The sequence below is a fragment of the Anabrus simplex genome, chromosome 2, assembly GCF_040414725.1.
Source record: "Anabrus simplex isolate iqAnaSimp1 chromosome 2, ASM4041472v1, whole genome shotgun sequence".
NCBI classification, from domain to species: domain Eukaryota; kingdom Metazoa; phylum Arthropoda; class Insecta; order Orthoptera; family Tettigoniidae; genus Anabrus; species Anabrus simplex.
The window spans coordinates 1094016237-1094032027 of record NC_090266.1 but is presented as its reverse complement, the minus strand read 5'-3'; positions in this window follow the sequence as shown (position 1 = coordinate 1094032027).

Genomic DNA, 15791 nt, shown 5'->3' with positions numbered 1-15791 from the left:
GGAGATTGGAAGGGATAGACAAGGAAGAGGGAAGGAAACGGCCGTGGCCTTAAGTTAGGTACCATCCCGGCATTTGCCTGGAGAAGTGCGAAACTACGGGAAACCACTTTCAGGATGGCTGTGGTGGGAATCGAACCACCTCTACCCATTTGACCTCCCGAGGCTTAGTGGACCCCGTTCCAGCCATCGTACCACTTTTCAAATTTCGTGGCGGAGCTGGGAATGGAACACGGGCCTTCGGGGGTTGGCAGCTAATCACACTAACCACTATACCACAGAGGTGGACAGAAGGCTAATTACCGGACAGTAAGTGCCGATAGGTAATGTAACGGACCCGTTTAATTAAAACGTCCGTAATAATAATGTTACTACTACTACTACTACTACTACTACTAATATCTTTACGTTCCACTAACTAATTTTCATGGTTTTCGAAGACGCTGAAGTGCCAGAATTTTGTAAAGTAGTACTTTTTTAAATGCAAGTAAATCCACAGACACGAGACTGGCGTATTTCAGCACCTTCAAATACCACCGAACTGAGCCGCCATCGAACCTGCCAAGGTGGGATCAGAACACCAGCGCTCTATCGTCCGAGCTACGCAGACCGGCATTGGGGGTTAGAGTAAGTTGATCGTGCGGTTAGGGGCGCGCAGCTGTGAGCTTGTATTCTGGTGATAGTGGGTTCGAACTCCACTGTCGGTAGCCGGGAAGATGGTTTTCCGTAGTTTCCCATTTTCACATCAGGGAAATGCTGGAACTGTACCTTTATTAGACTTCGAAGGCTTCCTTCCCACTTGTATCCCTTTTCTCTCCTACTGTCGCCGTAAGACCTATTTGTGTCGGTGCGACGTAAAACAATTTGTAAGTACATGCTTCGGTAATTTCGGAGACATCTCTGCAATTATATTATTAATAATAATTCGGACCTGTTAAAAGTTCACTATTTTCTTTAGTGTTTTCTGACAGATTACGAGCTACGAAGTTTGAGTGGGGCGATTAAGTTTTGTTTTCATAATAGTCAGTAATAATAGACTAACACAGTTTTTATAATAATATTGTTAGTGGCTTTTCGACGGATGCAAGCTAATCGCACGGCCAACTCCCCCAATAATAATAATAATAATAATAATAATAATAATAATAATAATAAATCTTCACGTGCCAATGGAGACGCGCGGTGTCGGAATTTTGCCCACTGGTATTCTTTAACGTGCCCGTAAATCTACCGATCAGAAGCGGTCGTATTTGAGCACCTTCAAATACCAGCGGACTGAGCCAGGATCGAGCCTGCTAAGTTCATGAAACCAGTGCTTGAACCGTCTGACCCACTCAGCCTGGCAACGCTTATTTTGATACGTTGAATAGGCACTGCAAAATCAGCAGTAAGCTAGAAGGTTCTCATTTACATTTAAACATGTTCTCTTCGGTTGGAAGCACGAAAGGAAGGTACGTTTAATTAATTTATGTTTATAACATGTCCCTTACTGGTATGAAGTAAAACGTTCGATGTGTTTTGACATTTCAATTCCGATACTACTCACTTTGAAATTCTATCCCATGCATTCTTTCGTTGACGTAATAAACTTTATTTACGTACACGTCAACACGGGTTGCTTCTGCATACGGCGAGTTGGACTCCCAAAAGACCATGACATTGAAATCGCACTGTGGGAGAATATTCCACGTAAGCAGTTCGACAAAAGCACTAGACCTGTCACATGCCGGTTGTCTGCTGTTCTTAGCGACGGGGATGTCGCCGGACGGGTTCCCCACCCCTACATGAAACCGGTCTGTCTGACCTTGACCTGAATAACAGCTGTCAGAGATGTGAATTATCGTCCGTACTAGTACGCGAGTTACTTCGTAGTAGTAGTAGTAGTAGCATCAGTAGTAGTACTTGAATAATGCCAGTGTATGAATACCACGAATACCATTATATGCTGCTAGTGTATCGTGTGGCAGAACAGAACACGGGTCGCCCTTCATGAATCTATCGGGAAAGGCTTCCAGCAATTTATATTATGTTTCTTATTCCCTACGAGTTAAAACATTGCGTTTTAAGGGCCGATGACATTAAGACAGCAATCATCATCATCATCATCATCATCATCAGCATCATCATCATCATCATCATCATCACCACCACCACCATCATCATCATCATCATCGTCGCCGCCGCCGTCGTCGTCACGTATAAATATTCAATAAAATAATCGTTTTAATTACTGAAATAGGAACTATAAGTTAACATTTAACTTAAGAAGATTGCCTAGAGTGTTTTGTTAATTTACAAAAGAAAGTTTAACATTTCTTTTAATGCAATCTGTATGTTTTTGTTTTCTAAACTGTTGTACTGTAATGTTTAACATAGGTACATTATGTTGTTCACAGGCGTTTTCGTGTACGTTCGTAAATCCGTACTTTTCTATTCGAGATAGTCTTGTTACCGTCCACCTGGAATTACGGAGCCCGTACTGTATGTTAGTTCATTATTTTTCTACAAAAGTGTGTTACGAATGCGACTGTAGTTCCCGCGACCACGCCACTCTTATGTCTGTGTCACTAATGTGCACTTTGTTCAGCTGTGTGCTGCTTGACTATGTGCCTCTCGTTACCTTCTTCTTCCTCTTCTTCTACTGCAGCCTTATGTCTTAACAGGTATACTGTATTCTACCGACATCATCTCAACACGCAGTAGCGTAATCTGCTGCGATTTACCGAGCTCGATAGCTGCAGTCGCTTAAGTCCGTCTCCATGGCTAAATGGTTAGCGTGCTGGCCTTTGGTCACAGGGGTACCGTGTTCGATTCCCGGGAGGGTCGAAAATTTAACCTTAATTGGTTAAATTTGCTGGCACGGGAACTGGGTGTATGTGCGATCTTCATCATCATTTCATCCTCATCACGACGCGCAGGTCGCCTACGGGGGTCAAATCAAAAGACCTGCATCTGGCGAGCCGAACTTATCCTCGGACACTCCCGGCACTAAAAGCCATACGACATTTCATTTCAGTGTGGCCAGTATCCATTATTCGGGAGATAGTGGGTTCGAACTCCACTCTCGGCAGCCCAGAAGATGGTTTTCCGTGGTTTCCCATTCTCACATCAGGCAAATGCTGGTGCTGTACCTTAATTAAGGCCACGGCCGCTTCCTTCCCTGTCCTAGCCCGCTCCAATCCCATCGTCGCCATAAGGCCTATCTGTGTAGGTGCGACGTAAAGCCAATAGCTGCTGCGATTTGTTATTAGCACCATCATAGTAAAATGTAATATAGTTGTGGCGGAAACTGCTTAGCTAAGTTCGACATCTGTGGATTGTGTATAATTTGATAACTCATCTGTACTCATGAAAGCGACCGTCGGCCTGGCGTTCAGGTTAATAGCTACATGTCTCTAACGTGTAGCCTTGTTTATGTTTCTTATATTTGTTGATGTGTATGTTTGATGTTTATACACAATACGAGATTACAGCTGACTCATCCCCACGAGCTTGACCTGGTTCTCGTTTTACGCATAGTAATCTGTAGGTAACTACTGCGACCGATGCTAACTCACTTGACATATATTTCATCTTGTTTCCTCTTAAACCACGCATATTTTACTATTTTCTTCCACGTATTTCAGCTTTTAATGACCTAATAATAATAATAATAATAATAATAATAATAATAATAATAATAATAATAATAATAATAATAATAATAATAACATTAAGTGCGTTACGTCCCACTAACTACTTCTACGGTTTTCTGAGACGCTGAGGTGCCCGAATTTAGTCCCGCGCGAGTTCTTTTTATGTACCAGAAAATCTGCTGACACTAGGCTGACCTACAGTATTTGAGCACCTTCAAATACCACCGGACTGGGCCAGGTTCGAACCTGTAATGTTGGAATCAAAAGGCCTCCACCTCAACCGTCTGAGCAACTCAGCCCGAAAGAAGGCACGAAATGTAGGTACGTTTAATTTATTTAGTTGTATAACATGTCCAATATTCCTTTGAAACTAAACGTTCGATGTGTTTCGATAATTCAATTCCGATGCTACTCATTTGGGCATCCCATAACTGCTTTCGTTGGCGTAAGGACCTGCCATCTTTCTTGTACCTTTACGCAATGCACAACGGGGATCTACTGTATTTCACGTCCCGGCGCGCCTATACCAACCAATAATTATATCACACGCTCGTACAGGTCCCGCACCGATTCAGGTTTTCAGGTCATTTCCATACTCACTAGACCACGGGGCTGATGACCACACATATCCCAATCCCTTAAAGGACATAACAGCAATTGAACCAGTATTAACGCTGAGAATTCGGTACATCCAGGGTCCGAAACCGATGACCAGGGTTGTCTGAAGCCCCTAAGATGGAAACTGAATACTGACAACTACGAAACCAGTCTGGTGAGAATGTAACGTAACAAGGCATACGCTACTGTAGTAGCCACCTTCAGCTGTTATCGTAGCTCAGTTGCTCTTAAACATAAAACCAGTTTGACAAGTGTGTTACGTAACATCTCGTGCATTGCATAGGTAGCGTTCAGCTGTTGTACGTAAACGTAAACAGAAAGCAGTTTGGCACGCATGGCGCGTGACTCGCCTGTTCTCAAAGGGAAGCTATTCATTCACAAGAACAAGGCATACTACCTATTCTAAAAACATCTTATCTCTTTGCTCTCGAAAATAACTTCCGAGAATTACTAAAAGTTTGATATATAGTGGTTCGTCACATCGTTCTCTATTGCTAGAAGAAATATCTGCAGGTATACACCTAACACCCTTTATATATAATTTGAATTTGCCATCGTGAAAAGTTGAGCAACGGCTTACCTTACAAATGCTACATTAAAAATTATATTAACGATAACCAATCAACCGTACTTAACAGATATTCAAGTACAGCACTTCTTTCTTATTTTGAAATATTGCAACGGATGTGGCTGCCATCTAGAAACGAGAACAGGAGGGAAGTGTAAAATTGCTCTCCTGTATACGTACGAAACTTTCTAATTAATTAATACATTTTGTGTCTTGTTGATTCTGTGAGCAGTTCGTTATTTTTATATCTATTATAGTACTAGTAAATGCTCTCCTACATCGCAAAGTTTTTGATGTCATCATTTAGACCAAAAAGTGTCAGCGAGTACGAGAATTTCAACGTTGTTACCAAGAAAGATTCAGGTTGCAGTTTTTCATTAAGCTAAGTGCACATGTGCAGTAACTGGGAGGCCGATAGAAGATAGGGGTTAGACGAATATAATGTGCGACGGTGGGTCATTTTGTCTCAATGTGTAATAATTATTACGGTATATTAGCTGCTCTGCTGTCCGACTCATTGGCTGAATGGTCAGCGTTGAGGCCTTCGGTTCAGAGGGTCCCGGGTTCGATTCCCGGCCGGATTGGAGATTTTAATCACGGTTAATTCTTCTGGCCCGGGAACTGGGTGTTTGTGTTTGTTCTAACACTTTCCTCTTCATATTCAGACAACACACTACACTACCAACCACCACAGGAACAATCAACAGTTATTGCATCCCTCCATATAGGATTGGCGTCACGAAGGGCATCTGGCCGTAAAACAAGGCCAAATCCACATGTTCGACACATTTCGCACCCGCCACCCCACAGGTGTGGTAAAGGCGGTAGAAAAAGAATAAGATGAATAATTAGTCGCTCTGCTAAAAGTTTTCATTGTACTGTACCCATTTTATGATGCTATACTGGAATAAAAGGTGATCATATTGTATAGTACGAAAGGTAAATGTCTTGAATGGCAATTCTGTAGTAATTTATGAATCACCAAACCCCATGGCGCAAGGGCCCTGAAGGACCTTGGCCTACCAAGCGATCGCTGTTCAGCCTGAAGGCCTACATATTTTTTACTATTTGCTTTACGTCGCACTGTCACAGATCGGTCTTATGACGACGATGGGATAGTAAAGGCCTAGGAAGTGAAAGGAATCAGCCGTTGCCTTAATTAAGGTACAGCCCCAGCATTTGACTGGTGTGAAATTGGGAAACCACGGAAACCATCTTCAGGGCCGCCGACAGTGGCGTTCGAACCCACTATCTCCCGATTACTGGATACTGGCCACAATTAAGCGACTGCAGCTATCGAGCTCGGTGGCCTACAGATTACGAGGTGTCGTGTGGTCAGCACGACGAATCCCCTCGGCCGTTATTCTTGGCTTTCTAGACCGGGGCTGCTATTTCACCGTCGGATAGATCCTCAATTTTAATCACGTAGGCTGAGTGGACCTCGTACCAGCTCTCAGATGCCGGTAAAAATCGCTCGCCTGGCCGGAAGTCGAACCCGGGGCCTCCGGGTAAGAGGCAGACACGCTACCCCGGCACTGCGGGACCGGCACAGTAATTTATGAATAACATAAAATAAAACGTTTAATTTGTCTCTCCTCATTATCTGTTTTTTTTTTGCTTTACGTCGCACCGACACAGATAGGTCTTATAGCGACGATGGGACAGGGAAAGGCTAGGAGTGGGAAGGAAGCGTCCGTGGCCTTAATTAAGATACAGCCCCAGCATTTGCCTGGTGTGAAATTGGGAAACCACGGAAAGCATCTTCAGGGCCGCCGACAGTGGCGTTCGAGCCCACTATCTCCCGAACACTGGATACCGGCCGCACTTAAACGACTGCAGCTATCGAGCTCGGTCTCATTTTCTGTTCCTTTCATTCTTTCTACATGCACCTCTTTTATTTTTACATCCACAAATTCTAACGATGCACCTTATTTTCGGACAAATACGGTAACTGGACGTTCAAATATATTGGATTCAAAGGCATTACTTTCCTCTTCTGTCTATATTTCTGTATATGCCTTTTTTAATGTAGTTATTCTACCGCTCTTCGAAATAGCATTAGTAAAATAACACGTGACCCATCATTCATATTTTGACTATGAAGGTAGTTCTCGACTCATATAATACTACTCACTAGTGCCCTGAATTGGTATTGTGGGGTGCTGCCATTTCCCACTGCAACTACATGGTATTATTGTAGAGACAGTAATGCAGATTGTTATTGTCATATCATGAAATCTCCAGTCTAGTGGAGAAGAATTAGTGGCCTTGAGCAGATGTTAGTGACTGGAGTGGTCGTGAAACTTGTCTGTTCGGGATGCAGCGTGACTACAAAGGCCCTAATCCAGTGGCGAATATAGAATATATTTTTGGGGGGGGGGGCCAAGATTGATGTAAGGTTAGATTAAGTAATTTTAAGAGGTCAGACGATTTCAAACACTTTAGAAAGGAAAACGGAAACATTGATTTGGGCTGATACATACATACATACATACATACATACATACATACATACATACATACAGTACACCAATGGTTACAAAACGAAGTCCAGGTTTCTTGGTACACTTGCAAACTTATCAAGAACTTCTTCATCACTAACTATAATGTCTCTGTGGATAGAGAGTAAAGCAAGCCCGTTAAGCCTACTTTCAGATGTGCTGTTCCTTAAGTAAGTCTTCAGTCTCCTTAGGCTAGAGAAATTTCTTTCTACGGTTGCGATAGAAACAGGAAGAACGGGGAGTAATTTGAGAAGGGTATAAATGTTGGGGAAGAAAGTCTTGTCACATTTTTCTAGAGAACTTACAGCCATTTTGGGAAGATTTGAAGGATTTTCCTGACTCCACTTTTCTTTCCACCACATAAACTCACTTTGCACAATCTCTTTATGTGACAGATTTCCTTCGTAGAAACTGAAAGCAGCCTATAATGAACCGAAATCTGTTACGATACACAATTGTGGAAGGATGTTTTGTAAGGATGCAACTATTTCCTTGTGAGATTCAAAGCATTCTTTTAGTGAGTTACAAAAATCGTCCAGGTATGGCACATAAACTGCTAACTGTTGGCTCGGAATCTCAACAACGATCGAAAATTCCCATCATTTTGGTCCGGTTCTTCAAGGCTTATACATTTTTTCGGGGGGGGCCCAGGCCCCCTGGGCCCCCCCCTTATATACGCCCCTGCCCTAATCTAACACTAAATAATGAACAGGATAATGATGTAAGTGACTCAGAGAGTTTTCATAGTGATCATATGACTGACTCGTGTATGGACCAGCTCCAAAGCAAGGATGATGTCAATTTTGTTCGAGAATGAAAGACCGGAAAATCAAAACCTCCTGAGAACATTATCAAAACCTAGTCTGTAGGAAAGACTCCGCAAATGATGTGTGTCAAATCTTTTGAAAGTACGTTATACCGCATTAAGCAGTACCTCATATAATTCTCGAATAAATGATGCTATTCAGAATTTTTACTAAGCAGTATTTCTCCGTTTCTTGTTACGGAAAATAAAGGCAGATGTCACTGGATTATGCCTGTGTGGTAATTGTGCTTGTTACTGTTACAGTTAGTAGCCTCCGTGTCCCAGACGGCAGCGCGCCGGAATCTCACCACTGGATACCGTGGTTCAAATCCCGGTCACTCCATGTGAGATTTGTGCTGGACAATGCGGAGGCGGGAAAGTTTTTGTCCAGGTACTCCGGTTTTCTCTGTCATCTTTCATTCCAGTAACACTCTCCATTATCATTTCATAGTATTTATCAGTCATTAATAAATCACCTTGGGAGTGGCGACCCCATTGTAATAATAGCCTATATATGTTTCATTCATTACATTAAACAGGTTGTAGGTTTTCACTATTACAGTTCATCATCATCATCATCTGTTTACCCTCCAGATTCGGTTTTTCCCTCGGACTTAGCGAGGGATCCCACCTCTACCGCCTCAAGGGCAGTGTCCTGGAGCTTCAGACTCTTGGTCGGGGGATACAACTGGGGAGTATGACCAGTACCTCACCCAGGCGGCCTTACCTGCTATGCTGAACAGGGGCCTTGTGGAGGGATGGGAAGATTGGAAGGGATAGGCAAGGAGGAGGGAAGGAAGCGGCCGTGGCCTTAAGTTAGGTACCATACCGGCATTCACCTGGAGGAGAAGTGGGAAACCACGGAAAACCACTTCCAGGATGGCTGAGATGGGAATCGAACCCACCTCTACTCAGTTGACCTCCCGAGGCTGAGTGGACCCCGTTCCAGCCCTCGTACCACTTTTCAAATTTCGTGTCAGAGCCGGGAATCGAACCCGGGCCTCCGGGGGTGGCAGCTAATCACGCTAACCACTACACCACAGAGGCAGACACTATTACAGTTGCAAAGCTAATTTATGTTGGTACAATTATTGGTGTCTCATTTTGAAACTCAGTTTTTTTATCTTACAATTTTGTGTGTATATATGTGTGTGTGTATAATAAGTCGGCCCCACGGTGTAGGGGTAGCGTGTCTACCTTTTACCCAGAGGCCTTGGGTTCGATTCCCGGCCAGGTCAGGGATTTTTACTTTAATCTGAGGGTTGGTTCGAGGTCCATTCAGTCTACGTGAGCTATTTGATGGTGAGATAGCGGGCCCGGTCTACAAAACCAAGAGTAACAGCCGAGAGGTTTCATTGTGCTGACCACATGACACCTCGTTATCTGATGGCCTTGGGACTGAGTAGCGGTCACTTGGTAGGCCATGGCCCTTCGGGGCTGTAGCGCCGTTTGGTTTGGTTTGGTTATATGTGTGTGTATTAAATAACTACCCAAAATATTTTACATATATCATAACATTACAAAGAAAAAATATCTCTATTAATTTAGGGTGAGCCAATACCCCAGGATACCAGTTAAGTGAGTCTAAATACACTACACCAGTTCAGGTTTAAATACACTGTATAACGATGCCTAGCATGAGAAAAATAAACGTGGTCATGTGTTCGTTAGCAATAATATAGTTCGGTCTAAAAGTGCCAATGAAACCTACTGCAATAAAAACTGATAACAAGACAGATTTGTGTGTAACACACATCGCCCCCCCCCCCCTCTCCCTCCACCATTCCCACTGAAGCGTGGTTGTCCAATACCTTATTATTGGTTGTTCAACTCATTGTCAACCTTCCCCATCTGCTCCTGACTGTTCCTCTATGTGGACTTATTATTACTATGTATTGGCATGTAAAAAAAGGGGGACAAAAGCTATGGTTTGTGTGGGATGTACCGACAACAGGGGGGAAATCAGAAAGAGCCTTTGACAGTGAGAGTTAAATGGAAATGTTACAATACGGATTTTTCCGGGACATTAATTTGTTGTATGTGTTATGTATTCTTCGAAAATATCATCGGATACAAAACAGCCACATTGACTGCATCTACGTGTAAAATTACACACACATCAAAGAATTTGAAAGCAGAAGTTGAATGGTTTGAATTCAAATCACAGCGACAGTGACATCCTCTTCCCAACCTGAGTGCACAATTCTCGTCGTTTCTTCACATTTACCCCATAACAATACTAAAATGGCACTCTGTTTTCGTCATCAACCATCTTTCCCTAATTTAACCCCAAATGAAATTGCAGTGATACACTTTGAAGGACAATGTAGTAACATATGGCGTAGCAAAATGTTATCACACAACGAAGTAGAGATGATGACTGGGACTTGATAGCTACGACAACAATTGTTAATGATCGTGAACTGATAAGAGGATATGTCAAGGATTTCGGACACCGTGAGAAATTGTCGGAGAAGAATTTTGCTGGTATATGCTGTACATCATTGTTGTTGTTTCATTCCTGGGTCATATCAGTCAACAGCCCCATGTTTATACAATAATATCTATCAGATTTTCCCGAAAACCTGTGTCACGGTGGTCATTCTTACGTCCATAGGAATCCAGTATGAAGTCTTGAATAAGAATAGTACGTAATTTTGGATGAATATTAAGAATTGTTAAGACAATTAACTCGTCCATTTAAGAACTACCACGAAACATAATGCCAAGGAGATAAGTAGTGAAGAATGCAAAAAGAACTATTACATTGTCGTAGAGATACATTATTAACATTATTAAATCACATTTAATATACTGTAAATTTTAATATGCAGGGCATGTAAAAACTTATATGATCCCTTTAAATTTATTACTAGTTTTGTTAATTATATTATTATTATTATTATTATATTTGCCTTTATTTGTAGTGGCGAAGTTAGGACTCATGGTCCTCTCTTACACTTAACCACACTTCATTAACATTGTACATCTGAGAGCAATATTCATAATCTTATCTAAAACTACCATTACAAACTAGAAACAAAATATGAAACAGAATAACATAAACTCTATAAATATTCTTAGTCATGTCTTAAACTATCGTTACAAATTAAAAGTTGATTGACACTAAATACCCTAAGCACAGTAAACGTACATTCATACACACATTCACTCTACCAGATTCATTCAGCCTGGCGGCACACATCGAGGAGATGCTCACGGCAACACAACTTGAAGGAATTTAAGGATTGTATGGCTCTAATGTTGTGGGGGAGAGAATTCCATATTCTAGCTCCATTTGCAACAAAGGAACGGCTGAATGCTGCTGACCTGCTGAGAGGGATAGCAAGTGTACTGCCAGAGCGTGTGTTATGCTGGTGGAAAGAGGATAGGAAATTGAGTTGTGGAGATAAGTAGTATGGGATATTCTCTTTTAATACTCGAAAGAATAATACTGCCACGTGGAGGTTTCTATATTGTTCAAATTTTAGAAAGGAAAGTTATCGATAATAAGGGGTAACATGAACATCATAGCGTAAGGAAAAGATAAATCTAATACACGAGTTCATAGCACGTTGTAATCGGTTTAGTTGTTCTCTCGTGGCATCAATTAGTATTACGTCACAGTAGGAAAATATAGGGAGGATAAGAGTATTTATAAGCCTAATTCTCATGTTTAGTGGCAGTATATTTTGATGATATTTTAGTGGGTGAAGGGACGCGTACACTTTTCTACAGATATTTATAATGTGCTCTCCCCAGTTAAGATTCTCGTTTATAATTACACCAAGATTTCTTACCGAGTTTTCGTACGGAATAACTTTACCAGATAAAGTTAGTGGAGGAATGTTTTTGTTTTTTGCCGCACTGATTTGTTTCGTCTGCCCAACAATAATAGCTTTAGATTTTGATGGATTAATTAAAATACAGTTTTCATGAGCGTATGCACAGATATTATTTAAGTCAGAGTTCATATAACCTATTGCTTGATTGATGTCTGAAATTTTGGAATGGTAATAGATCTGCAGATCGTCAGCATACAAGTGGTATTTACAGTGTCTTAGCCGTCTCGATATATCGTTAATATAGATAACAAAGAGAAGTGGTCCAAGTACAGAGCCTTGTGGTACTCCTGAAAATTTCATTACCCATTCGGATGACCTATTCTGAATAATTACGCGTTGTTTTCGTTCCGTAAGATATGATAGAAAGAATTCTAGAGCTGTCTGTCCAAGGTGAAGCGATTTTAATTTAGCAACCAGTACGTCTATATTTACTGTGTCAAAAGCGCTGCTAAAATCAAGAAGTGTAAGTAACGTCACCTGCCTTTCGTCCATAGCGCGTCTCATGTCGTCTGTAACTTTCAGCAGGGCAGTGGCCGTACTGTGTCCCTTTTTGAAACCCGATTGTAAAGGGTCAAGTAGTTTGTATTTATTTAAATAGTCGGTTAATTGCACGTGTACTATGCGTTCAAGAGGCTTGGAGAAAGAAGAAAGTATGCAAACAGGTCGATAATCTGTTATAAGTACAGGTGAGGAAGTTTTGGGAACAGGATTTATAATGGCATTTTTCCACATTTTTGGAAAGAGGCCACTTGTGAGGCACGTGTTGTATATATGAGTAATGGCAGGAAGAATAATGTCAATGATGTGTTGCATTATGAGTATGGGTATTTCATCAGGTCCAACAGCAGATGATGTAATTGATAATACCACGCGTTTCACATCAATCTCTGTGACTTCGCGAAATTCAAAGAATGGCCTATTTGGTGGTGGCTGGTTCAGAAGAGATTTTATAGTCTGTGATGTGTGTATTTCCGGTTGGCTGTCAACGAATTTAAACTTGGGAGAAAATTATAATTTTTATATATATATAAGTGGTGGAATGAAAATAGCAGGGAGATACAAAGATCTCACTTCGACTAACGAACCCTGATGAATTAACATGTAGGGACTGTCGATTTCTTCGAAGTTTGGTGAAATAGAAACCTACAAGTTTCGTTAGAAACTGTGACCACCGAGCTCGATAGCTGCAGTGTGGCCAGTCTCCAGTATTCGGGAGATAGTGGGTTCGAACCCCACTGTCGGCAGCCCTCAAGATGGTTTTCCGTGGTTTCCCATTTTCACACCAGGCAAATGCTGGGGCTGTACCTCTGCCGGTGCCACGTAAAGCCAACAGCAAAAAAAAAAGAAGAAAAAAAAAGAAACTGTGACCACAGACTTTCGACTGGTATCTGGATGTGATGCCAGTACTCGTTCCATTCATCGAGAGGTCTTTGTATCTACTGGTATTCCATGGGTGAGCTGAGGGATATAAACCAAATATCACTAAACTGAACCCTCGCCGGCGATTATAGTGGGGAAAAACACGTCACTAGTGAACTCTAGAACAATAGGAGAGCATCATTTGAAGTGACGATTCATGGTACGCATTGTGTCAATCCGATGGACGTTTATGGACTTGGCGAATGCAAATTTAGTGTTACTTATGGGAGTGCATTTTTTCCACTGTGAAATCTGGTGGAGGCATAGCGATCTGGATCTCTTTTCAAGGTTCAGTCTCGGTCCATTCGTTTAATTCTTAAGAACTGTCAGGTAATATTGGACAGGTAAATGCTACCCGACCAGTGGCAACAATTCGCAAATGATCCTTTTCATTTTCAGCATGACAGTTCAAAAAGCTAGGGCCCTAATCAAGTGGTTTGTCGAAATGGGAGTAAATGCAATAGAGGGGCCAAACCAAAGCTCTGATCTAAGCCCAATGAAGCATCCATGGGATGAATTACAGAGCTGGTTACAGCCAGACTAGACCGCACCAAATCAGCTGCAAAACTGTTCGCTCTTTTGCAGGGAGAACGGCAGAAGATACCTGCAGACATCTACCGAAAATTAGTTGAAACTCTTCCCAGTTAGCAGCGAAGTGCGGACCTACGTTCTTCTGAAACATTATCAGCTCCAGTTAAACCAGTAAGTACGGTTATCCTGTCATTAAAGACAAAAAGGAATCCAAAGCCAGTTTCCTGTCATCTGACAGGGTCGGGATTGAAATGATTGAAGCCCCCATCTAGTAGCAAGGATAGGAATTGTGCCAACTCCTGAAGCCTGTTACACTCCTGACAGATGAAACGAAATTATATTGGAAAGTGTTGCTGGAATGAAAGGTGCCAGGGAAATCAGGAGTACCCGTAGAAGAACCAGTCCTTCCTCCACTTTGTCCAGCAAAAATCTCCAGGTGAGTGACCGGGATCACTAATGACAATGTAGTGTAAATGCTGTATCAAAAATTAATTTCACCTAAAATTACTCCTTTGAACTTTACGGAGATTGAAGGTAGATATAGCTAGTTATACTGTCAAATTTTGTGAAATAGAGGTTAAGTGTTATGCAGTTCGATACTTCAACTTAGAATGACAGCACATTCTGTTCCGTGTACATTGTACACGCTAATGAGAGTTTTTATCATGACCTCCTGAGAACGGCATCTACCAACACTAAGACTTTGCTAGATTCCTCGGTTCATTTTCACTATAACATACTGCCTTGCAGTGAATGTCCCCCAAAAGGTATGGTTTAATTTGCTTGTTTAACAGCAACAGAGTCAACACCACTCTAATGATATAGCAGCGATATACTGTACTCGTAATTAATATTAATAATAATTATCATAATACCAATAGATAAAAGCAATATTCAATACACATGTGTTAAAAATATTTGTGGAAGAAGATACCATGATTAAAGACCTTCAGATAAAAGACTTTCAGACAAAAGAAGGAAATTCAGTCTTCAGTGCCTACATATAGGTACAGAATAGAAAACCAGGAAGATTTCAGCTATCAAGCATCCACAAGACGTCGACTTATTCTGTAGTTGACGAATGAATAGATCTACAATTTCACTAATTTCTCACATTGTTCTTAGGGGCCCAAATAAATCAAGAATTTCTGTGTACACAAATTCAGAAAGGAATACTATGCTAGAGTAACTGGTTTTACGTTACATCGACACAGACAAGCCTTGTGGAAACAGTGGGATAAGACAGGGATAGGGCTGGGAAGGAAGTGAATGTGGTACATCCCCGTTATTTTCCTGGTGTGAAAATGAGAAACCACGGAGACATATCTTCAGGGCTACCAACAGTGTGGTACGAACATCTCTCGAATGTAAGTTCGCTACGTGACCTAAACCACACATCCAACTTTCTTGGTAAATAATTAAATCCTGACAGGTTATCTCAGATTTGTAACAGAAGTGGCCACTGTAACGATTATTTTGCAAACAATTTTGCTGGAATACCATCATCAGTGATGAATTATATTCTTGAATTTCTGTTTCAGCTGGTGGCAAATGCTTGCACCAGCAACTTTCTGAAAGCTGTGGCTACTTCCTCATGTATGCTGTGAAAGGTAGTACTTATGAGGTCAGCCGATGTAAAATAGTACTTTCCGATCACCAGTGATGGAAATAATGACAAACTCTCTCATTCCTCATCATGCCTTGAAGCTTCAGCATGGCACCCCTATCTGCTTTATTTTTTCCAAGTAATTGCATAACCTTAGGTGGTGCTTTAAGAGGATCTAACCAGCCTGCCGGCTGGTGACACTTAACAGACAGACAGACAGACAGACAGACAGACAGACAGACAGACAGACAGACAGACAGACAGAC